The sequence below is a fragment of the Gracilinanus agilis genome, chromosome 2 (assembly GCF_016433145.1).
Source record: "Gracilinanus agilis isolate LMUSP501 chromosome 2, AgileGrace, whole genome shotgun sequence".
In the NCBI taxonomy this organism is placed as follows: Eukaryota; Metazoa; Chordata; class Mammalia; order Didelphimorphia; family Didelphidae; genus Gracilinanus; species Gracilinanus agilis.
Window position 1 is genome coordinate 491,453,923 of NC_058131.1, and position 27,670 is coordinate 491,481,592.

Consider the following 27,670-nt stretch of genomic DNA (forward strand, 5'->3'; position numbering starts at 1 on the left):
ACAACAAAAAAAGTTCCTGATCACTGAAATCTTCTTTAGTGATAGGCAAGATTAAGACAAAAATTCAACAGATCACAAGGTCAAAAAAAAAAAAAACTACAAGCAATGTCTAAAACCAAAGATGTGAATTAGAAACAAGTCCAATAAGAATTCCTAGGAGAACTAAAATGATTTTCAAAATAAAATAAAAATAGTAAAGGAAATGCTAAGCAAAAAATGACAAGAAAAAAAGAGAATTATAAAAATACTGTGTGAAGGAAAATACTGAAGGGGCTCTGATCATGAGGACAGAATTGAAACTCTGGTACCAGTAATTGAGGCAGTCTGGATATACTCTGGGTGGCCCAGGAAAAGGAGAAAGGGTGACAACTGGATCACAAGGAATAACAGGAAGAGTCAGTGGGCAGAAAGAAAGTCAGATAAACTGAGGCCCAAATGGATTTCCATTTCATGGCTTCTGGGACAAATAGTTCAGATGCTCTAGGTGCTTGCTGGAGTAAGAGGTTGAAGCCTTAGTTAGAAAAATGGAAGTTTTACCCTTTCTTTAAGAATAATCTTCTCCTTTCTGATTAATAAGATATTAAAATCTAGGGCCAAACTCAATTTTAATCATAACAATTCAATGAACAATTTTATATGAGAGACACAAAAGTACTGACAAAAATGACATTTAAAATCAGAATTGTTCAAATTGAAAAACAGGTGGAAAAATTACTAATGAAAATAATTCCTTTCAAAGAAATATTGGAAAATGAGAAAAGGAGTACAAAAACTAAGTAAAAAATTTCTTGAACATTACATATAAATGGAAATTTTTAACCTTGAACTACATCGCCCATAAGTCCCTTAGTATTTCCCAAAATTCCCTTTAATCTTCTGAGCCTTCACGTTTCCATGATCACATTATTGTTTTATAGTTGGCTTTAACTCCTACCTCTTTCTTGTTTGCTCTTGGGAGCTGGCTGGTTAATATCTTTTAAATAGTTTTTTGTTAGTTTATTATTAATAAAAATTTATTAAATATAATATTTAATTATTGATTATTAATTTTAAAATTCAGATTATGGCAACCTGAAGGGACAGAATTCTAAAAAAAAAAAACTTTTTAAGATTTTTTGGGGGGGACTTCCTGGTTAAGATGGTGGCAGAGTAAAAAGCAGCTGCTTAACCTCTCCTAACCAAAACATATAGGACTCCTCAAGAAGACATAAAAACCAATCCAGAGGAACGAAGGTACTCCACAACAGGGCGCAGCATTGAAAGTACGTGGAATTGGGGCATTTCCATGCTATAAAAGGGTGAAACAGCTCTCACTAAAATGCAACCTTAGCAACCCCTTACCCCACCCCACACCACCTACAATGCCAAAGCTAGCACACAACAGCTAGAGCAAGCTTGGGGAACCCATTGAGTTCTTGGCAGCTACCTGGAGTCACCAGGGCCTGTTCCTGAGAGCAGCAAAACTTAAGAACCCAAGAGGCTAAAGAATGCACGGAATTTGAACGCAGACCCTGAGCTCAGGTCCAAGGGCAGGCTCTTGAGTCCATGGATCCTGAGCACAGGATCAGTCTCGGATCCTGAGCCCAGGAGCAGACTTGGATCTTGAGCACAGGAGTGGATTTTGAGTGAGGACCTAGTGCAGAGGGGTGCATGACTATGGAAATTGACAGATCAAGAAAACAGGGCTAGAAAAGACAAATTGAGAATCACTGGTCTTCCTGAAAAAACAGAAATTAATAGAAATTTGGACTCTATACTAAAAGAAATTATTCAGCAAAATTGCCCTGAAGTTCTACAACAAGAGGGCAATATAGACATTGAAAGGATCCATAGATCACCCTCTACACTAGACCCTGAAAAGACAAAACCCAGGAATATAATAGCTAAATTCAAGAGCTTCCAAGTAAAAGAAAAAATCTTACAAGAAGGCAGAAAAAGACAATTCAAATATCAAGGAGCACCAATCAGGATCACACAGGATCTGGCAGCCTCCACACTAAAAGATCGCAAATATTGGAATATGATATTCAGAAAGGCAAGAGAACTAGGTCTACAACCACGGATCACCTACCCATCAAAACAAACTCTACACTTCCAGGGGAAAGTTTGGGCATTCAACAAGATAGAAGATGTCCAAGTATTTGCAGAGAAAAGACCAGGACTGAATGGAAAGTTCGATATCCAACCACAAAAATCAAGAGAAACATGAAAAGGTAAATAAGAAACAGAGGGAAAAGAAAGAAAACTAGAATTTTTTAAATTTGCCTCTTTAAGGGCTTCAATAAGATCTAATTATTTGTATTCCTATGTGGAGAAATGTTACGTATAATTCTCTATAGTGAACTTTATTCACTATTATAGTATTCACTATTATAGTAATCAGAAGAATTATACATAGGGAGAGGTTGGAATACTAAATGGTCTAAGATGATATGGGGGGTGGGAAATAGGGGGATGAATAGTAGAGGACACAAAGAGGGATTTGAATGAATAAGAAATATAGGATAATCTATTATACATGAAGAGGGCATGGGAAGGGGAAGGAATGGATACTATTATGAGAAGGAGAGGAAGAGAGCATTAAGAGGTAATATTGAAACCTTACTCTCAGTGTAATTAACCATGAGAGGGAAGAGTAGCTATATTATCCATTGGGATATAAAACTCTATCTAACTCTACTGAGAAATTCAGAAGGGAAAAACCAAGGGGAGCAGGGGAGTGGGGAGATCCAAAAAGGGAGGGGAGAAGAAGGGGGAGGGAATTCATTAGGCCTTAAAAATAAAAAGAGGAGGATAATAAGGGAGGGGGTAGAAAGGGAAGTTAATCAAGGGAGGGGACAAGGGTTACTAGCTGAAAGCAAACCACTGGTTTAAAAGGAAATAGTGTAAGAAGAAGGGGTAGAATTGGAGAGGATACCAAAATGTTGGCAAATACACAACTGATAATTATAACTCTGAATGTGAATGGGATGAACTCACACATAAAAAGGAAGCAAATAGCAGAGTGGATTAGAAACCAAAATCCTGCCATATGTTGTCTACAAGAAACACATATGAGGCGGGTGGACATACAAAAGTTTAAGATAAAGGGCTTGAGCAAAATCTTTTGGGTATCAAATGAGAAGAAGAAGGCTGGAGTAGTGATTATGATTTCTGACAAAGCCAAAGTAAAAATAGATATGATTAAAAAGACAGGGAAGGTCATTACATCCTGATTAAAGGCAGTATAGACAATGAGGAAACAACACTACTCAATATGTATGCACCAAGTGGCATAGCATCCAAATTAATAAAGGAGAAACTGGCAGAACTCAAGAAGGAAATAGATAGTAAAACCATAATAGTGGGAGACCTAAATATTCCTCTTTCAGATCTACATAAATCAACCCAAAAATAAATAAGAAAGTGGTAAGAGAGGTGAATGAAGTCCCAGAAAAATTAGATTTAATAGATATGTGGAGAAAATGAATAGGGACAAAAAGGAACACACCTTCTTTTCAGCTGCACATGGTACATTCACAAAGATTGACCATGTAATAGGGCACAGAAACATTGCAAACAAATGCAAAAGAGCAGAAGTAATAAATGCAACCTTTTCTGATCATAATGCAATAAAAATAATAATTAGTAAGGACACCTGGACAGGCAAATCAAAAACTAATGGGAAATTAAATAATATGATTCTCCAAATCTAGCTAGTCATAGAAGAAATCATAGAAACAATCAACAATTTCATTAAAGAGAAAGAAAATGATGAGACAGCCTACCAAACTCTGTGGGATGCAGCTAAGGCAGTACTCAGGGGGAAATTTATATCCTTGAGTGCATATATTAACAAATTAGGGAGGTGTAATATGTGAATTTGGGAAAGGTGTTAGGTTAAAGGGGATTTGGAAGGGATGTTGTCAAGGACTTGGTAGGTAGGTATTATGAATTGTAGGTAGGATATAATAGTGAGATTCAGGATATAAGATGAGGCTGAAGTCAGAGAGTATAACACTGAAGGTAACAAATATTTCCAGGGAGAGGATGAATTAATCTAAACAGGCAAAGAGCAGCAGGGTTTATAGACTATGACTTAGACTAAAGACAAACTGAAGGTAAATAGACTGTTTGAAATTAACTACAGGCTTTAGTTAATTTCACAGGAAGGGACTTGTTTTGCAGTTACTCTTTCCTTCAGGATGGATACCCCAGTAATATATTGATTCTATTCCTCTCCTTCCCTTTCTTACTAATTAACTGACAAAGTAACTAACAGGTCTGTTTTAAACACAAAAGGAGTTTATTGTCTTCTCAGGTTAAATTGTCAGGTAAAAGGAATTAAAGGAAGCCCTAACAGTTGCTTAAAGAAACCTCAGGGAGGGGAAAGGAAGCAGAGATGGAGTTCGAGCAAGGTCCTGCCCTGACTCAACTCTCAAGTTGATCTTGAAATCAAAAGGGATTATGATGATGACTACCTAATCTCTCTAGATAAAGTACTTTAAGAGTATAACTGAACCCTAACAAATTTGAAACTACTCTCTGATTCACTCTCCTTATTCACTCCTCACAGACATTTAGGTAAGGGGAGGAAGGTAGGGAAATGAGGTAGAGTATGGAGATACAACGGGTTTATCTAAATTAACCAATCTCAAATAAATACTCCAAAGCTAGGCTGGGTTTCAAACTCAAGCAGGAGAAGAAGCAGCTCAGCTGACCCTGGTTCTCTCTCCACGAGGTCCCAGGTCCAAATGAAAATTTCTTCCAAGATTCTAAACTCTTAGCTGACATTAGAACTCAGCCAAAGCCTGCAAAACTGCTATGTCACCCTCTCTTTGTACTACAGAGGGCAGAGATTAATGAATTGGGCATGCAACTTAAAAAATTAGAAAGTGAGCAAATTAAAAATCCCCAGATGAAAACTAAATTAGAAATAATAAAAATCAAAGGAGTAATTAATAAAATAGAAAGTTAAAAACTATTGATTTAATAAATAAGACTAGAAGCTGGTATTTTGAAAAAACAGATAAAATAGACAGAGTACTGGTCAATGTAATAAAAAAAGGAAAGAACAAAACCAAATTGTCAGTATCAAAGATGAAAAGGGATACTTTATCTCTAATGAAGGGGAAATTAAGGCAATCATTAAAAACTATTTTGCCCAATTATATGGCAATAAATATAGCAATCTAGGAGATATGGATGAATATTTACAAAAATACAAATTGCCTAGATTAACAGAAGAAGAAAAAGAATACCTAAATAATCTTATAACAGAAAAAGAAATTGAACAAGCTATCAAAGAACTCCCTAAGAAAAAATCACCAGGGCCTGATGGATTCACAAGTGAATTCTATCAGACATTCAAAGAGCAGCTAATCCCAATACTACCCAAATTATTTGATATAATAAGCAAAGAAGGAGTCCTACCAAATTCCTTTTATGACACAAATATGGTACTGATTCCAAAGCCAGATAGATCAAAAACAGAGAAGGAAAACTACAGACCAATCTCCCTAAAGAACATAGATACAAAAATCTAAAATAGAATACTAGCAAAGAGACTCCAGCAAGTAATTAAGTAGGTCATCCACCATGATCAGGTGGGATTTATACCAGGAATGCAAGGATGGTTCAACATTAGGAAAACCATCCACATAATTGACCATATCAACAATCTAACAAACAAAAATCACATGATTATTTCAATAGATACTGAAAAGGCCTTTGTCAAACAAAATACAACACCCATTCTTATTGAAAACCCTGGAAAGCATAGGAATAGAAGGACCTTTCCTAAAAATAATAAATAGTATATACTTAAAACCAACAAGCATTATATGCAATGGGCCTTCCCAATAAGACCTCGTGTGAAACAAGGATGCTCTTTATCACTTCTATTATTCAACAAAGTACTAGAAACACTAGCAGTAGCAATTAGAGAAGAAAAATAAATTGAAGGTATCAAAATACGCAATTGGGAGACTAAGCCATCACTCTTTGCAGATGATATGATGGTATACTTAAAAAATCCTAGAGAATCAACTAAGAAGCTTGTAGAAATAATAAAGAACTTTAGCAAAGTTGCAGGATACAAAATAAATGCACATAAATCATCAGCATTTCTATATATTTCCATCACATCACAGCAGCAAGAGGTAGAAAGAGAAACACCATTTAAAATCACCCTAGACAATATAAAATACTTAGGAATCTATCTACCAAAACAAGCACAGCAATTATATGAAACAACTACAAAACACTTTCCAAACAAATAAAACTAGAGCTAAACAATTGGAAAAACATTGATTCCTCATGGGTAGGAAGAGCTAACACAATAAAAATGACCATTCTTCCCAAATTAATTTAGCTGTTTAGTGCCACACCTATCAAACTACCAAAAAAATTTTTACTGAATTAGGAAAAACTATAACAAATTTCATTTGGAATAACAAAAGATCAAGAATATCACTGTCTTGCTGATGTCACTTACCCCAAGTCTATTCCTCTGATCCTCCTTTCTGTCTCTTAGCCAGTACCATATTGTTTTGATGACAGATGCTTTATAGTACAGTTTAATATCTGGTACTGCTAGGACCCCTTCCTTAACATTTATTTTTCATTATTTCCCTTGATATTCTTGATCTTACTTCCACCAGAATAATCTAGATTTCTCACCATGGTTGAAAGATTTCCTATATCTGAAGATTTGTGACAAGTACACATCAGTTCATAGGTTTTCTTAATATCACACAGCAAGTGGCTATATATAAACTCATATGAATCCTATATTATAATGGGTTTGTTTGCTATTTTCAATAACTGGACTATTGTGAATTTTGGGGCTTTGGTACTTTATTTGAATGTGCATTATCTATTGTACTACTGTTTTGTTTTTATAAAACTTCTATTTTGTAAAATCATTTGCATTCACACAGTCGATCATGGCCAGTTTTAAAAAGAAAATGGATCTCATTTTTTGGATGATGTACCTTTGTATTCTACCTGTTCTTGGCTGGCACAGTGTGTCACTGATTCTAAGCTATATATATAGCTATATATATATATATATATATATATATATATATATATATATATATACACATACATACACACATTTATTTATTCATTCATTCATTCATTCATTTATTTGTGTTTGGTTTTAAAACATTTTTATTTTTTTCCTTGTATTTGCAGCATAGTATTTGAATACTTTTCAATACATATAAACAATATTCACCTTTTTTTATTTTGCCATAATATAAGTTTAAAATACATTTGTTCTAATATTAATGCATACCCCAAAAACTTTCCACTATAGAATAATGCCATTGATTGTTTAAAAATGATTGGGCTTTGCTTAATGATTCTGTCTGATTCCAAGAGAGAATATAAAAAGAGTCATTGCACAGTGCCAAAGAAGCACAAAGCTAACCTATATAGTGCCAATCGAGCACAAGGTCAAAGAGACCAACCAATCCTAGTGGGATTGATGTAATTTTGAGCCAAGACAAGAGGATTTGATTTTGTTTGGGATTCAAGGTTGCAGCTTTACTGATATATGTCAGAGGTTGGACTTCCCTGACCCCCATCAAGCATCTCACTTTGGCTGCCATTCTGGCTCCCTATAATTTAGTTCCTTTTCTGTCTTTCATAGTGTGGCAAACTTTCTGTAGTCCTGGCTACTAATTGAGTAAATGCACAACTGCTTAAATCATTTTAATTGGGTCCTAATTCAAGGACCTGTCACAGGTTTGTTTTTTCTTTACTTAGATTTTTTAGACATAAAAATTTGATATTTTATATTTTATCCACAAGTTATTTTTTTCTTTTATGTGGATTTTTTTGGTGTTTTCGATTTCTTCTGTAATTGATTCATATACCTTATAACTCAGCTATGTATCTCTGTGTGATCCCTATTTGTTATTATCTACCTCAGGGGTAGATTATGATATTGTTGTGAACTTTGGTTTGAATTTAGGAAATTTTAGGACAAGGAACTTGCTACCTCTCAGAAAATGAACCTTTTTGGAGAAGGTGCAAAGATGATGCCTGCAGAGATACAGAATTGAACATTGGGATGTGAATTTGAACTATGGGGGGAGGAGTTGAAAATATTTATTTTGAATGTATACAAAAGCCAATGGGGACTGACCCCAAATTGGCTTTTTGTCAATGTAGCGATCATTGATTTTGTTTTTTTCCCTTTTGTCCACAAATTATTGAAATTTATTCATTGATTATGTTTTTTTTTATCCAAAGACTGGTGTCACAAAGAATCACAGTGGCATGTATAAATGGAGATTTTGAACTTTAGACTGCATCCCCCATAAGACCCTTAGTATTTCCCAAAATTCCCTTTAAACTCTCCTGAATCTTCATGTTTGGGTGGTCATGTTACTGTTTTATAATTGGCTATAACTCCTCCCTCTTTCTTTTTCACTCCACCGAGTGAGCTGGTTACTACCTTTTAGTTAGTTGTCTTTGTTAGTTTATTTTTAATAAAATTTTATTAAATATAATATTTAGTTATTTATTATTTTAAAATCCACAATTAAAATTGGGAAACTAGAAGTTATCACTTCAAAAGTCTCTGAAGCAACAACAAAACACTGTCAAAAATTAAAAAAGAAAATAAAATATGATAGGCTATTTGAATTAAAAAAATGACCTAGAAAATAGGAGTGATAAATTAAGAATTATTGGGCAACTAGAAAACTATGATCAAAGACAGCGTCTAATCTTCATATTTCAAGCAACGGTCAAATTAAACTGTCCAATATCATTGAAACACAGGGTAAAATGGATATAAAAGAATTAACCAATAACCACCTGAAAAAGAACACAAAATGAAAACTACAAAGAATAGAATAGTCAAATTCCAAAGTTCTCCCTTCAAACAGCGAGAAATAAACCACTCAAATACAAATGAGGCTCAGGTAAGATCACACAGGATTTAGCAGTTTTGTTATTAAATTATCATAGGGATTGGTATATGATATTAAAGAAGAGCTGGGATTATAATTAAGAATAACTTATATTCTTGGGGTGGAGTAAAGATGGTACAGTAATCCAGGGCAGCTTTGTGCCACCATGAGAATCCTCTCATACCAGCATTAAAATATTACCACAAAATGAATACAGGAGTGAAAGAACCAATAAAGAGAGAGAATGAAACAACTTTCAAGAAAAGAAAAACCCAAAAGGTAGGCAAAGAAAATCTGAGGCACAGGGCTTAAAGGAGAGCAGAACCAGCAAGAAGCTACAACAAGGAAGGATGAGCCAGCCAAGAGCAGGCCACATACCCCCAACCCACATCTGGTGCCCAAGATTTGGAAACCTATGCCCAAGCAAACATGCAGAATTTGAGATCCTGCCTGGGCAAATAGTGGTACAAGCCAACCTGTACCTTTTGAAATTTCAAACTTGTGGAGAAATCTAAGGTCCCAGGCCAGGGAATTTTAGTTTGGGCTTGGAAAAATGACTTAGTTCACATTTTGGGGTAGATGATAGTACTAAGTACTAAATACTAAGTATTGATCTTTTTTTTTAAAACCCTTACCTTCTGTCTAAGAGTCAATACTGTGTATTGGCTCCAAGGCAGAAGAGTAGTAAGGGTAGGCAATGGGGGTCAAGTGACTTGCCCAGGGTCACACAGCTAGGAAGTGTCTGAGGCTAGGTTTGAACCTAGGACCTCCCATCTCTAGGCCTGGCTCTCAATCCACTCAGCTACCCAGCTGCCCCCTAGTGTTGATCTTTTTGACTAATGCTCAGGGCAGAATTCCTAGACAGGAAAATCAAGGGTCTGCCTAATTAGACCAAGTACACAGTGAGACCAAAAACTTGAGCTTATGCCTGGGGATAGAATTTGATCAGACCCTGACCTGATCAAGATCAGAGTAAGATCAAAAGCTTACATATAAGCCTGAGGTAAGACTTTAAGCTATCAGTATCTCAAAGATCAACTGAATCAGCAGGGGTAGGGGGTTCTCAGAGCTCTTGGACCTGAGATCATCACATCAGTCCCCCAAGCCTACCTATAAGTAGTTGGGAAAAATGAGAAAACAATAAAAAAGCACCTAATTGCAAATAATTTTATGGAGACAAAGAAGAAGGTACAGACACAGAATCAGGCAGTGAAAAAAAAAGGAAATGCATGTAAAATTCAAAAGAAAAATATGGATTGGACACAGATTCTGGAAGAACTCAAACAGGATTTCAAAAAAAACATTTAAGAGAGGCAGAGGAAAAGTGAGAATGAGAAATGAAAGTGATGCAAGAAGAAATGGGCCAATTGAAAAAGGAGAACCAAAAACTGAGAGAGGAGGGGAAATCAGGTCTTAAAAATAAGAATTGATCATCAAGAAACTAATGATTACATGAGAAATTGGAAAACAATAAAGCAAAACCAAAGAAATAAAAAAGAGGAAAATATAAATACCTTAATGATAAAACAACAGTCCTAGAAAATAAATCTAGGAGAGACAATATAAGAATTAATGGACTACCTGAAAGCCATGATCAAGAAAAAACCTTGGACATCTTATTACAAAAAGTTATCAAAGATAACTGCCCAGAGATCCTCAAACAAGAAAATAATATAGGAATTGAAAGAATTCACAGATCACCTCCATAAAAAAAATCCTCAAATGACAACTTCCAGGAATATAATAGCTAAATTCAAGAGCCACCAAGTAAATGAAAAAATAATTCAAGCCGCCAGAAAGAAACCATTCAAATACCATTGAATTACAATCAGAATCAAACAGGATCTAGCAGCTTTTCATAAAAGGATCGATAGACATGAATATGATATTCAGGAAGGCAAAAAATTGGGGTTTACAGCCCAGAGAAACCTTTCCAGCAAAACTGAGTATATTCTTTCAGGGAAAAAGTGGACTTTTAATAAGTTTGAATGTTTTCAAGTATTCCTGAGGAAAAAGGTAGACCTAAACAAAAAATTTGAAGTCCAAACATGAGTCAAAATAAAAGCCCCAAAATATTAATAAGAAAGAGAAGAAATTAAGGGACTCATTAAGGTCAAAATGTTTACATGTCTACAGAGAAAGATAATTTCTATAATTCTCAAAAATTACTCTTAGTAGTAGAGAAGATAGAAGGAATTTACTCAGAAAGTGGGTAGAGAAGTAAGCTGATTAAGAGGATACGATGTATATAATGATATGTTGTATATATAAATGTGATGATATGGAATATTTATGTATGATATGATATGTATGCATATTAATGATAAGTAAAAAATAAATAAAGTGCTGAAAGAGAGAGTTGAGCCGAGATATAAGGGAAGGGATAGATAGAATGGGGTAAATTATATAACATAAAGATGGTTATAAAATCATTATAGAGATGGGAGGATAAGGGTGATGACAAGCAATAATTAAACTTTACTCTCATCATAACTTGCTCAGAGAGGGTAAAACAAGTATACTCAATGGAGTATAGAATTCTATCTTACCCCACAGAGAAGTAGAAGGGAAACATGATAAAGAAAGAGGGAAGTAACTGGAGGGAGGGGAAAGTGTGTGTGGGGTGACCAAAAGTAAAATATTGGTGAGGAGAAACAGAGAGACAGGAAATAGAGCAGGATTTAAAAGGGTATAAAATGATGGAGGTCAATAAACAGTTATTAATCATAATGATTAATGTGAATAAGATGAACTTACTCATAAAACAGAAGCAGATAGCAGAGTGGATTAAAAACAAGACCATATCAACAACCAAACCAGCAGAAATGACATGATTATCTAAATACATAAAGAAAAAGCATTTGACAATATACAACACCCATTCATATTAAAAACCCTAGGAAGCATAGAAAGAGAAAGGCCCTTCCTCCAAATAATAAATAGTATATACTTAAAACCATCAGCATGTATCATCTGCAAAGGGGACAATTTAGAAGCCTTTCCAGTGACATCAGGAGTCAAGTAGGAATGCCCATTATCACCTCTATTATTTAATATTGTACTAGAAACACTAGCAGTAGCAATTAGAGAAGAAAAAGAAATTGTATGGATTAAAGAAGGCAGTTAGGAAACTAAACTATCACTCTTTGCAGAAGATATGATAGTGTACTTAAAGAATCCTAGGACATCAACTAAAAGGCTAGTGGAAATAATTAACAACTTCAACAAAGTTTTGGGTTCACGATGAACCCATATAAATCATCAGCATTTCTATATATTTCCAACAAAATTCAGCAGCAGGAGTGAGAAAGAGAAAGTCCATTTAAAATCACTCTAAACAATTTGAAATATTTAGGAATATATCTACCAAGATAAACACAGGAATTAAATGAACACAACTACAAAACACTTTTCACACAATTAAAACTACATCTAAATAATTGGAAAAAAAACATTAATTGCTCTTGGGTAGAATGAGCTAATATAATAAAAATTATAATCCTCCCCAATTTAATCTACTTATTCAGTGCCATGTCTATCAAACTACCAAAAATTTATAATAGAATTAGAAAAAAAATTATAACAAAATTCATCTGGAAGAACAAAATATCAATAATATCAAGGGAAATAATGAAAAAAAATAAGTGAAGGATGGGGGCCTAGCAGTTCCAGATTGTAAACTGTATTTTAAAGGAGTGGTCTTCAAAACAATAAGGTACTGGCTAAGAGGCAGAAGGTGAATCAATGGAATAAACTAGGGGTAAACAACCTTAGCAAGCTAAGGTTCAGTAAACCCAAAGAACTCAGCTTTTGGGACAAGAACTCAGTATTTGACAAAATTTTCTGTGAAAATTGGAAAACAATATGGGAAAAATAAAATTTAGATCAACATCTTACTTACAATATCAATATAAATTCAAAATGGGTAAATGACTTAAATATAAAGAGTGAAATCATAAATAAATTAGGTAAACATAGAATAGTATACCTGTAAGATATGTGGGAAAGTAAAAAATTTAAGACCGGGAGAGATAGAGAGCATTATAAAATGCAAAATGAATGACTTTGATTCTATCAAATTAAAAAGGTTTTGTACAAACAAAACCAATACAACCAAAATTAGAAGAAAAGCAACAAAATGGGGGAAATTTTTATAACAAAACTCTCTGACAAAGGTTTAATTTCCCAAATATATAAGTAACTAAGTCAAATTTCCAAAAAAATCAAGCTATTCCTCAGTCAAGAAATGGTCAAGGGACATGAATAGCCAGTTTTCACATGAAGAAATCAAAACTATTAATAAGCACATGAAAAAGTTTTCTAAGTATCTCCTGATTAGAAAAATACAAATAAAAACAATTCTGAGCTACCACATAACCTCTAGCAGATTGGCCAAAATGACAGCAAAGGAAAGTAATAAATGTTGGAGGGGATGTGGCAAAATTGGGACACTAATACTCTATTGATGCAGTTGTGAATTGGTCAAAATATTCTGGAGGGCAATTTGGAATTATGCCAAAGTGCTTTTAAAAAAAGCTTACCATATTGTTTTGATGACCACTGCTTTATAGTATAGCTTAATATCTGGTACTGCTAGGCCCCCTTCCTTCATGTTTTTTTTTCATTATTTCACTTGATATTTTTGATCTTTTGTTCTTCCAAATAAACTTTGTTATAGTTTTTTCTAATTCAGTAAAAAAGTTTTTTGGTAGTTTGATAGGTATGGCACTAAATAAGTAAATTAATTTGGGTAGAATGGCCATTTTTATTATGTTAGCTCTTCTGACCCATGAGGAATCAATGTTTTTCCATTGGTTTAGATCTAGTTTTAATTTTTTGGAAAGTGTTTTGTAGTTATGGTTGTATAATTCCTATGTTTCTTTTGTTAGACAGATTCCTAATTATTTTATATTGTCTAAGGTGATTTTAAATGGTGTTTCTCTTTCTACCTCTTGATGCTGTGATGTGTTGGAAATATATAGAAATGCAGATGATTTATGTGCATTTATTTTGTATCCTGCAACTTTGCTAAAGTTGTTGAATATTTCTACTAGCTTTTTAGTTGATTCTTTAGAATTTTTAAGTATACCATCATGTCATCTGCAAAGAGTGATAGTTTAGTCTCCTCATTGCCTATTTTAATACCTTCAATTTCTTTTTCTTCTCTAATTGCTATAGCTAGTATTTCTAGTACTTTTTTAAATAATAGAGGTGATAATGGTCATCCTTGTTTCACTCCTGATCTTATTGGAAATACTTCTAATTCATCCCCATTGCATATGATGCTCGATGATGGTTTAAGATATATACCATTTATTATTTTTAGGAAAGGTCCTTCTATTCCTATGCTATCCAGGTTTTTCAATAGGAATGGGTGTTGTATTTTGTCAAAGGCTTTTTCAGCATCTACTGAGATAATCATATGGTTTTTGTTGGTTTGCTTGTTCATATAGCCAGTTATGTGGATGGTATTCCTAATGTTGAACCATGCTTGCATTCCTGGTATAAATCCCACCTGATCATGATGGATAACCTTCTTGATCACTTGCTGGAGTCTTTTTGCCAGTATTCTATTTAAGATTTTTGCATCTATGTTCATTAGGGAGATTGGTCTGTAATTTTCTTTCTCTGTTTTTCATCTACTTGGCTTTGGAATCAGTACTATATTTGTGTCATAAAAGTAATTTGCTAGGTGTCCTTTTTTGCTTATTATACCAAATAATTTGTATAGTATTGGGGTTAATAGTTCGTTGAATGTTTGATAGAATTCACTTGTGAACTGATCCAACCATTCTGGATGGCAATTTGGAATTATGCCCAAAGAGTGATAAAAGAATGCCTGCCCTTTGATGCAGCCATACCATTGTTGTGTTTGTACCCCAAAGAGATTATAGATAAAAAGACTTGTACAAAAATATTCATAGCTACACTCTTTATGGTGACAAAAAACTAGAAAGCAAGGGTATGCCCTTCAATTGGGGAATGACTGAACAAATTGTGGTATATGTTGATGATGGAATACTCTTGTGCTCAAAGGAATAATAAACTGGAGGAATTCCATGTGAACTGGAAAGACCTCCAGGAATTGATGCAGAGTGAAAGGAGCAGAGCCAGAAGATCTTTGTACACCGAGACTGATACACTGTGGTAAAATGGAATGTAATGGACCTCTGTACTAGCAACAATGCAATGATCTATAACAATTCTGAGGGATTTATTGAAAAGAAATGCTACCCACATTCAGAGGAAAAACTATAGGAGAGGAAACACAGAAGAAAAACACCTGCTTGAACACTTGAGTAGCTGAGGACATGATTGGGGAAGTAGACCTGAAAGGACCACACCAATGCAACTATCAATAATATGTAAATGAATCTTGATTGATGACACATGTTAAAACCAGTGGAAATGCGAGTTAGCTATGGGGAGGTCTTAAGGGGGTGAAGGGGAAAGTAAAAACATGAATCATGTAACCATGGAAAATTTTCCTAAAAAAAATAATTAAAAAAATATTAAAAAGCTTATCCTTTGATCCAGTCATAACACTGCTGAATTTGTACCCCAGACATAATAAGGAAGAATAATTGTACAAAATTATTTATATCTGTGCTCTTTCTGGTGGTAAAAATTTGGAAAATGAGGTGGTATCCATCAATTAGGAAATGGATGAACAAATTGTTGCATTTAATGGTGATGGAATACTATTATGCTCAAAGTAATGAAGAACTGGAGAAATTCTATGTGAACTGGAAAAACCTCCAGGAATTGTTGCTGAGCAAAAGGATCAGAACCAGGAGAACATTGTACACATAGACTTCTACATTGGGGTACAATTGAACATAATAGACTTTTCTACTAGCAGCAATGACATCAAGAAAGAACACTATCCATATTCAGAGAAACAACTGTGGGAACAGAAGCATAGAAGAAAGACACAAGATTTATCACATAGTTTGATAGGGAAACGATTAAGGTTTTGATGTTAAAAGATCACTATATTGCAAATATGAATAACATGGAAATAGATGTTGAACAATGATACATGTATAATCTGGTGGGATTTCCCATCAGCTCCTGGATGGGGGAGGGAAGAGGGGTGGGAAAAATCATAAATCGTGTAACCCTGAAAGAATATTCTAAGAAAAAAGAGAATAACTTACTCAGTAAAATTAATTAAAATTAATTAACATTAATCATTTAGAAAAAAATAGATATTTAATGAAACAAAGTACTTTTAAACATTCCTGATAAAATGGAGAGTTGAATAGAAAATGACTTTTAACTACATTCCTCAAGAGAAACATAAAATATTAAACATAAAAGTGAACACATAAGGGATTCAATGAAGTTAAACTGTTTACCTTTCCTTAGGAGAAAATAATACATGTATCTTCTAAAAAGATTTATCATTATTAGGGTAATTGGAAAGTTTATAGAAGCAATGAATTAATTGATAATGTTGGTATTAGGTATGAAATTAGATTTGCAAACAAAGAGTTATTCTTAGTTGAAATGGTGTGGGAGAGAAAAAGTGAAAAGAATTATCTCATATAAAAGAGGTGAATAAGGAAGTGTATTTACAGTAGAAGGGAAAAATGGTCAGGGGTGGAGTTAGGCAAAATTTGAATCTCACTGTCATTTAAAGTGGTATAAATATGGGAAATACATAAATATTCTCACCTGGTAATAGAAATCTACCTCACCTTATAGGGAAGTTGAAAGAGAATGAGAGAAAAGAATTACTGTGTGGGGATGGGGTGGTGATATAAAGGAGGGTGCAGAAACAACAATAAAACAATGGATAGAAACAAAACAGAATTTAGAGGAGGGACAGATATATATTTTTAGATATACAAACAGATATAAATAAAACAAGAGAAATTCATAGTTAAGAATGATATCTATAAATATAATTGCAATTAATTCACCCATAAAATGGAAATATATAGCAAAATTATTATAAATCTCTATCAAACAATATGTGGTTTTAAAGCAACACATTTGAAACAGAATTACAGATGTAGAATTAAAATAAAAGGCTAGAACAGAATCTATTGTGCTTCATAAGAAGTTAAAAACAGAGTTAGCAAAAATAATATCAGAAAAAAAGCAAGAACAAAAGCAGAAGGAATTAAAAGAGATGAGTAAGAAAATGACCTCTTGCTGAATGATAAAAAAATAAGGCAATGATGTAATATCCATAATGAATGTAGATATACCAAATAACATAACATCTGAATTCTTAACATTTAAATGAACTGCAGAAGGAAATAAAGGATAAAATTATACTAGTGGGAGATCTCAATTTTTCATTCTAAGACCTAGATATATCTAATCATCAAATATATAAGAAAGAAGAAAAGGAGATGATAGTATACTAGAAATTCTAGATACAATAAATCTCTGCAGAAAAATGAATGGGAATAGAAAAAATATATTTTTTGCCCCTTAGGTGGATAATCATTATGTATTAGGGCATAAATCATCACAGGTAAATGTATAAAAGCAGAAATAATTAAGTGTAACTTTTTACTATCACAAGTCAATAAAAATTATAGCTCATAACGTTATAAGGAAAATTATGCCTAAGTTAATTTACTCATTCAGTGCCATACTAATCACATTACCAAAGATTATTTTAGAAGACTAGAAAAAAATTGTAATGAAATTTATTTGGTAAAAAAAAAGTATAGAGATCAATACTCTATAACCAGAGACTAATCTGAGTGGCCTGGGTGGTCATCAGATGCAAAGAATTAAACAGATTGGAAGCACGGCTTGTTAGCTCATAGTACTTGAAAAAATACTGAAGTAGCCACTTTATTATAAAGGAAATTAAAGATCCTTTTCCCCCAAAAGCCAAGAAAGTTTACCACAGTTACAGAGAGCAAGATTTTTACTATAGTCAAGACAAAAGCCTTAGAAGCCTCCAGGCGTAGACAAAAACCTATACTAAATTATCAACTATGTGTGTTATCTTTAAGTGGAGCCTGGGACATCTCCATTACGTCGGAAAGCCCCGTCAGTTTCTCAGCCTTGATGGTATTAAACAAATTTTTTTGAGCCTCACTATTTTACTTTTAATTCTGGGCAAAATGCCCTGCCAAGGGTTCGGCCTTGGCCATACCAGCCATCTGTGTTCTCGGGTAAAGGGGAACAGAGTTATCCCCTCTCCTGCTGGAGTGCTGAGAGCCCAAAGCTTTTTCAATAAGACTATAATGCATTTTGAAGGAAGGTGAGAATTATGAAAGGAATCAAAAGAGGAATCTCAGATTTTTATCTTAGATATCCCACACCTGTCTCGTCCCGTATTTAGATAGGGCAGAAAAGACCAATACACGGCTCTGCCGGTCTGTATTGATCTTTTGAGGGGGTCCAGATAAAAATATCTACTTGAGATTCTAATTTCTCTTAATAGCTCCCGACAAAAAGGTCAATCTCTGAAAAAATTTCATATACCCAATTCATTGACCTGTGCCCTTCCTAATTTGTTAATATATGCACTCAATGACACCAATTTCCCCCTGAGTACTGTTATGGCTGCATTCCACAGATTTTGGTAGGATGTCTCATCATTGTCATTCTCTTCTACGAAATTTTGAATTGTTTCTACAATTTAATCCTTAACTGATTTTGGAGAATCATATTATTTAATTTCCAATTAATTTTTGATTTGCTTATCCATGTACCCTTACTAATTATTATTTTTATTGCATTATGATCAGAAAAGTTTGCATTTATTACTTCTGCTCTTTTACATGTGTTTGCAATGTTTCTATGCCCTATGACATGGTCAATCTTTGTGAATGTACCATGGGCAGCTAAAAAGAAGGTGTATTCCTTTTTGTCCCTATTAATTTTTCTCCACATATCTATTCCCACTATTTTTTCTAGGATTTCATTCACCTCTCTTTCTTATTTATTTTTTGTTTGATTTATCTGGATCTGATAGGGGAAGGTTCAGGTCTCCCATTACTACTGTTTTACTATCTATTTCCTCATTAAGGTCTGCCAGTTTCTCCTTTAGAAATCTGGATGGTATACCATTTGGTACATATATTTTGAGTACTGATATTTCTTCATTGTCTATACTGCCTTTTATCAGGATGTAATTACCTCATCTCTCTTTTAACCAGATCTATTTTTACTTTGGCTTTGTCAGATGTCATGATTACAACTCCTGCTTTCTTTTTCTCAGTTGAAGCCCAATAGATTTTGCACCAGCCTTTTACTCTTACCCTATGTATACCTCCTGCCTCATGTGTATTTCTTATAGATAACAAGTGGTAGGATTTTGGTTTCTAATCCACTCTTTGATTTGATCCTATTTTAATGTAGGGGGTTTATCCCATTCAGATTTATTCAGAATTATGATTATAAGCTGTGTATTTCCCAACATCTTGATTCCTTCTCCTTGTCCTGCCCTTTCTTCTTTCACTATTTCCTTCTATACCAGTGTTTTGATTTTAATCAATCCCCCTAATCCCTTGCCTGTCAGATGATGTCATTCTCTGATCATGACATGACTACATCAGGAAGCTTTTTTTGAAAAGGAGAAAAAATGCTACATGTAATCAATTGTTATAGGAAGCAGTGAAGCTTTTGGAGGCCTAATTTTATTTTAGATGATATAAAAATAAACAACTATATATTTCCACAAATGTATGACTGTTTCACTTATGAAGGAAAATAGCTCCAATGCACCATTTTTAAAGCATTGTGTAGTTTCTATTACTCAATTATATTTCTTGTTAAGTTGAATGAGACATCAGGAAATCAAGTTGTTTTATTCATTTTTTTTGTTTAAAAACAAAACAAAGAATTAAAGAACTGAAAGAAGGTTTATAGAGCAAGGACTCAAACTTTTTGGTGCGCAACTCTGATCAGAATTATGTTTAAATGGACAAAATAAAATGTGTAAGATGGAAAAAGTGATCTATTGAAATATTGTTATTTAAAAAAAGGTTAAAGAGTTAGGATTACAAAACCAAGTAGTTTTTTTTAATAATAAATGAGGTAGAACTGAGTATCCCAGTCTGACAAAGATGTGAATGGGGAAGTAAATTAGATAACATAAGTCAAGTCCATTTTGCATCTAAATTATTGAGAACACCAAAGTTTTCATGGCCTAAAAGAGTCCCTTACTGAAAGCATCTATTTGTAAAAAAATATATATTTATAGTACCTCTTTTTGTAGCGGCAAAGAATTGGAAATTGAGGAGATATCCATCAATTAAGGAATGGCTGAACAAATTTTGGTAAAGATTGGTGATGGGATGCTCTTGTGAAATGATAAGTAAGATGATTACAGGAAAAGCTAGAAAAATCTTCAGAAACTGATGCAGAGTGAAATAAGCAGAACTTGTGCACAAAACAGTAATATATAATGATGATTATCTGTGAAAATTTAGCTACTTTCAGCAATGCAATGTTCAGGGACAATAGTGAAAGACTTATGATGGGGAATGCTATGCACCTCCAGAGAAAGAATTTTGGCGTTGACTCCCACATTAGTTTATTTATGGTTTTATTTGGGCATATTGGTTATACATTAATTTGCTCTTACTACAATGAACTGTGTGGAAGTTTGTTTTGCCTGACAATAAAAATAAAGTAAAAAAATAGTTCCTTATTTTATGTGACAAATAAGTCTTAGTAATTTTTACTCTTCTAGTTCTCACAAATAGGCAAAATATTAAAAATTATATTCTAGAAGAATGGGAAATTTACTCTGATTCTTTGATAAACATATAGATTCATTAATGTAGTGATTTTTCCTACTAATGAATAATGCATTCATTCCACATCTTTTCATTCCGTGTAGTCATTGTACATTATATCTTTTCCAAAGGGGAAGAATCATATTAATCTTTCTTTTATTTTTTCCACTCAGACTCCTTGCAGTAGAGCCCCAGATTGTCATTTGGGGATAGGATATTTTGTTATGAAGATATTTTATTTTACCAATTACCTATAATAACAAATTTCCCAAGTTATATGATCTAAATTGACCCCCTCCTCCATTTCCTTCTCCCTCCTGGAGTTTGTAGGCAATTTGATCTGGATCATACATTTATTGTAATGCAAAACATATCTCCATATTGTTCATTTTTGTAAAAGAATAATCATATAAAACTTAAGCCCATAACAAAAAACAAATAAATTAAAATGAAAACATTATATGCTTTGATATGCATTCTAATTCCAATAGTTGTTTCTCTGGAGATGGATAGCATTTTTTTGGTCATAAGTCCTTCAGAATTGTCCTGGATTACTGTATTGCTGAGATTAGCTAAGTCTATCACGGTTGATAATTCTACAATATTGCTGTTATTATCTATATTTTCCTGGTTCTGTTTATTTCACTCTGTATCAGTTCATGTAGATCTTTACAGTCTTTGTAAAATAATTTTTTCTCATCATTTTAAAACATAATAGTATTCCATCACCATCATATACCACAATTTGTTCAGCCATTCCCCAATTATTTCTAAGTCAAAAGTATTGCAATTTAATAATTCTTTAAGTATAATTCCATATTGCTCTCCAAAATGAATGGACCAGTTCATAGTTCTGACACTGTATTAGTGTTCTCATTTTTCCTTATCCCTTCCAACATACATCATTTTGTCTTTTTATCATTCTAGCCAATGTGATAGGTATGAGATGATATCTCAGAGTTGTTTTGATTTACATTTTTCAAATCAATGATGATTTAGATGATATTTCATATATATATATACATATATACATACATATACATATATCTTTGATTTCTAAATCCAATAATTGTCTATTTATGTCTTTTGAACAGTTATCAATTAGGAAATGGATTATATAGCAGAACCAAGCAAATATTGTGTACAATGAAAGAAGTATTGTTTGAAAAATGACCTGTGTGTGTGTGTGTGTGTGTGTGTGTGTGTGTGTGTTTGTCCCTACTTTGAGAGGGACCTGTGGAATGGAAGTAAGTGGGATATAATTTTATATTTACATATATGTTTTTGTCAGGTGATGCCTTCTCTGGTGAGGCATGCAGGAGAAGGAGAGAGTTGATTGGGTATTTTGATGTAACAAATGAACAAATGAATGAATTAAAACAATAAAACAGGGAATCTTTCTCTTTCATTCTTGCAATATTGTCCAGTAGAGTGAATCGACCTAATAGGCTTTAATAAATCAGTATGCCAGTCAATCCTCACTTACTAAACTTTGAGTTTCTGGTAAATATTGGGGAGACAAAAAAGAGCTTTAACGAACTCACAGTCTAATGTGGGAGATATTATGTAAACTATGACAAACAAATAGACTATATACAGGTTGAATTGGAAATAATAGAAGGAAGATGCTAGAATTAAAGGGAGTCAGGAAAGCCTTCTTGTAAAAGGAGTGATTTGAAATTTTGTTAAATTGAAATTGAAAACGAAATAAAATAAAACATTTTGAAATTAAAATTCTAATGTTATTCAAGTAAAAACTGTCTTCAAGAAAATAAGCTGACAGTAGTATAGATAATATGGTTTATATTTTCTAAAGGCTGATTTAAATTACTCTTCTAACCACTTAATTTAAAAGATATTATTATCTTTGATAAGCTTTATATTTCACAATGCTTTTGCCTTAGATCTACAATATGCTTAATAATTCTTTTTAAAGAATTCTCTTGATAATCTACAATGTAATTATGCACAATAATCATTGGCTTTGCTATTACATTAAAATACTGTTCTCATATATCACAGATAATTACTGTTGCATCAGAATAGCATAAACACCCAAGGGGAAGTTATTTAGGAGAATGAGATGCAATAGCATGATGAAATTGAACAAGGAGAAATTTAGTCTAAACAGTTGATTAATAGAAAAAGCTTTAATATATTCCCAATCAGAGGGAAGCCAATGGTTTCCTCATGAGAGGATTCATCATTATTAAAAATGTTTGGAATTAGAAAATGTATATGACCTTGGAATTTCATTTTTGGAAATGTTGGGCAGATAGACAGAAATAGACAACATTTTTTTTTAAATCCAGCCTTCATTGTAATGTTACCAGAACCTAGATTTGAGTTCTGCTCAAGTAGACTTTTTGAAGGCATTTTGTGTGTGTGTGTGTGTGTGTGTGTGTGTGTGTGTGTGTGTGTGTTTGTATGACAAATTCTATGAATATAAAGAAATATTGATATTTTGCCTTTTTGGAAGAGAATGCACAAAGCCAAGTACCTGGTCGGCTCTTTGTCGATAAATATCAGAGTGATTGAAAAAAATGTGATCTTAAAACCTTTGACACATTACAGACTATGAGAAGAGGGACTGTCTTTTTACTTTCTTTGCATTCAAAGATCTTTACATATTGCCTGACACATAGTAGACATGTAATAAATGTTTATTGACTGACTATAAATGCATACTTGTATGCATGCACATAAAGCTATATGCACGCATACATCCATGTATATAATCATGTACTTCTTTTTACTCTGCTGATTTCTAATAGTATCCTCTTTACCCATAAAACCATTCTTTGCTAAAAAGAAGTACAGTTAAGTAAAACAATAAATTGATTTGTTGCAAATCTTACCCTTTCTCCCCTCCCCAACTCCCTGAGATGGCAGGTAATATGCTATCGGTTATACAGATGCTGTCATACAATACATATTTAAATGGTCATTATGTTGTGCAAGAAGATACATATACCTTATACAAGTAAAAATAACTCATGAAGGAAATAAAATGAAAAAAAAACCTGTTTGCTGCAGACTTCAGCATTCAGATTCCATCAGTTCTTTCTATGGCATTGGATATTCATTTTTGTCATGAGTCTCTTGGAATTGTCTTGGATACTTGCATTACTGATAATAGTTAAGTTGTTCATAGTTGATCATTGCACATTAAAGCTGTTATGCATAAAATCCCCTTAATTTTATATGACCAAAATTGTTAAGTTCACAGCTTTTATAATCACATTTTCCCTTTGCTGAGTAATAATTATTTCCCTAGCAATAACCACCTCATATATTCTATGTTCCTTCCAAACTGGTCTGCTGACTATTCCCTTTAAGCATCATTTTATCTACTATTTCAGTACCTTTTTGCAGGAAATTGTGTTCCCTGGAATCCTGATGGAATTCAAGAGAGGAAAGTCAGAAATCCTCCTCTCTAGTTATCTCTGGCTGTTTAGTTTCACTCTCAGCATCTGATATTTTTTTTACTACTTTTAGAATTTATTCTGTGGAGTTGTTTTTGGTTGTTTCTGGGTGGTATTACGGAGTTGTGGAATCTTCACACCCTACTCCATTATCTTCCCACGTAAATGGCATATGTAGCCTTTCAAAATATCCAATTGGTGATGTCATTCTTAAGGGTTGTAAGTTATATTTTCCAATATAAAAAGTAGTTTGATCTTACTGAATTTCTTATAATTAACCTTTTATATTTACCTTCTTGTATTTGAAGCATATCCCCTAGAATACTAAAAAAACATTTACTTCATTATATATTTCACTTTTCCGTGTATAATTATACTTAGTTTTCCTGTATTTGTTATTCTTGGTCATAAACTCATATCCTTTGATCTTCAAAATATTTTATTTTTTCTTTATTCTTTTAATGTTGATGATACTAAGTTTTGCTTTATTCTGACTGTAGCTTCACAGTATTTAAATTACTATCTTTCTAGTTGTTTGCAATATTTTCTTATTAATCTGGGAGCTATGTAACTTAATGATAATACTGTGTTTTCTTCATGGGATATTTTTCTGGTAGTGATCAGTGTGTTCTTTCAATTTCTCTTTTATGCTATAGTTGTAAAATTTCCAGGCATTTTACTTAATATTTTTTTGAGAATATGACCTAACCTATTTTTTTAAATTTATCACTACTTATAGTTCACAATTCTGATGTTCCTCCTCTGCTTTTCAGGTTAGTTGTTTTTGAAATTAAACATTTCATAATTCTCTTCTATTTGTTCATTCTTTTAATTTTGCTTTATTTATTTTTACTTTAAGAAGTCAGTTTCTGCTTGACCAATTCTAATTTTAATAAGCTATTTTCTTGGTTAGTTTTTTTTAATCTCTTTTTCTAATTGAGTGACAATTCTTTCATAATTTTCTTGATTTTCTTTCATTGTTTATTTTTTATCAATTTATCCTCAGCCTTTCTCATTTGGTTTTTAAAGTCATTTTTAATATCTTCCAAAAATTCTTTTTGGGTCTGTGATCCTTTTACATTTTTGAAAAGTCGACATTGTAACTTCATTGACCTCTGAGTTTTAACCTCTTTTTCTCTGTCCCTATAGTAGCTGTCTTTGTTGACCTCTTTCTTTCTCATTTACTTAATAAAAAATAGTAACAAGTGGGCTTAATTATTAACTTCATGAGTTAGGCTCTCTTCTCAGGATATGGGAGATGATATCTCAAATTTCCAATTTTTTATGCTGTTCCTTCCTAAGTCCTACTTTGTTCTTCCGATTTCTATAATACAGGGCCAATTGTGGTACCTGTTCCCTGCCATCTTCTCATGCAGTGTGTAATTTACCTCAAGTGTTATAACCAGGAACTTAAGCAGTTCTTCTAGTGCAAATAGAAAATTTTACTCCCTGAAGTCCCCACATTTTATTCAAGCACAATATCAACTCCTTGCCTTGGAACTATAATGATGAACTCTGCTCCAACAGAATGACCACAGCCAGCAGAGCTCTTGCCCTTCAGTAAACACACTCATTAGTATGTGTCCTCTATTCATTACTTCTCTCTTGAAGCCACAACCAGGGACTAAGTAGTGTCAGATGAGCACTTCTGGGACACAGAGTCGTCCCCTTTTCAGGTCCTTGTCTTTGGAACTGTGATTGGGTGAGAATCTCTGAACTTGAGGCTGTCACCTACATAGCTGCACCAAGGGCTTGCTACTTATTTATTTCTCCCACAAATTTGGGGGGTATTTTGAGTTTCTTTTTTCTTTTTTTTCTTTTCTTTTTTTTTTTTTTACATTTTTAAACCCTTAACTTCTGTGATTTGGCTCCTAGGTGGAGCAGTGATAAGGGTGGGCAATGGGGGTCAAGTGACTTACCCAGTGTCACACAGCTGGGAAGTGTCTGAGGTCAGATTTCAACCTAGGATCTCCCGTCTCTAGGCCTGGCTCTCAATGCACTGAGCTACCCGGCTGCCCCAGTGTTTTGAGTTTCAATATGGTCAGTCCAGGGTCCAGAAGGTCAGAAACTTTCCATCACATTGTCTTTGGCTGTTCTGCTTCACCTCTGGCTTATTTCTATAGCTTTAGAATTGATTCAGGCATTTTTTTTTAATTGTGAGAGAAGCTGGTGACTAAGGAAATCTCAATATTCTGCCACCCTCTCTTATAGAACATCAACATGAATGAATGAATAAATAATGTTTATCTGCATATACATTATCTTTCCAACTAGATGGCACCCACTTGGTGGGAAGTAACTGAGTCTTATTAATAGTAAAAAATAAAAAACAACCCATAGACTTAGAGTGAAAGAATATTGGCCTATTCATAATGCTAATTCTTCCGAGAAGCATAATAAGCAGATTTGTGAAGCATCAATATGAATGTTAATTTATTTATAGAATTTAAGAGCTGAAAGGGACCATAGAGAGCATCTAGTCCAACCCTCTCATTCTACAGATTCGGAAATTTATTTTGGGGGTGGGGGGTTTCTAAAAATGACTCATAGAAGAGTCTGCAAATATACGAGTTTTAAGACAACTTTTGCTGAATAAAACTGAATAATTTAAAATGTAGAATAGATAGTCTTTAAGATATTCTATTAATCTCATCCTCAAAATATAACAGTTCTAGGTAGTAATATATTTAATACATATGTGTTTATCCTTTTCTGTTTTTTTCATGAAAACTAGCTTTTTTGACTTCAGTTTCCTGAAGTGCTCTGTTGTCCTCTAAATTTAGCAATTGTCTAAACATATTTCCCTATAATGTACTGATATTTTATAACTGATAATGAATTATATCTCTAAATCTCTAATAGCAGAAAGGCATTCTTTTTCAATTATTTGTTTTTTAATATTCATTTTAAAAAATTGAGATCTGAATTTGTCCCTCCCTTCTGCCCCAACAACACTCATTAAGAATGCAAGAAATATAATATCATTTGTACATGTGAAATCATGCAAAATATAATTTTATAATACTTATGTTTTAAAAAAAGCAAACAAAATAAAGTGAAAAAATACTACTCTTCAATCAACACTCAGACTTCATCAGTTCTCTCTCTCAAGATGAAGAGTATTTTTCATTATAAATCCTGAATTCTCTTGGATTGCTGAAATGATCAAAGTAGATAAGCTTTTTATGGTTGATCATTATTACAAAATTGTTATTACGGGGCAGCTGGGTAGCTCAGTGGAGTGAGAGTCAGGCCTAGAGACAGGAGGTCCTAGGTTCAAACCCGGCCTCAGTAACTTCCAGCTGTGTGACCCTGGGCAAGTCACTTGACCCCCATTGCCCACCCTTACCACTCTTCCACCTATGAGAAAATACACCGAAGTACAAGGGTTTAAAAAAATTGTTATTACTATGTGAAATATTGTCCTGGTTCGGATCACTTCACTTGGTGTCAGGTCATATAAGTCTTTCCAGGTTTTTCTGAAAATCATTCTGTTTGCCATTTCTTACAGTACAATATATTTCATCATAGTTATATACCACAACTTGTTAGTCATTCTCCAATTGATGGGAAGCCTCTTAATTAACAAATTTTTGACACCATAAAAAGAGCTGAT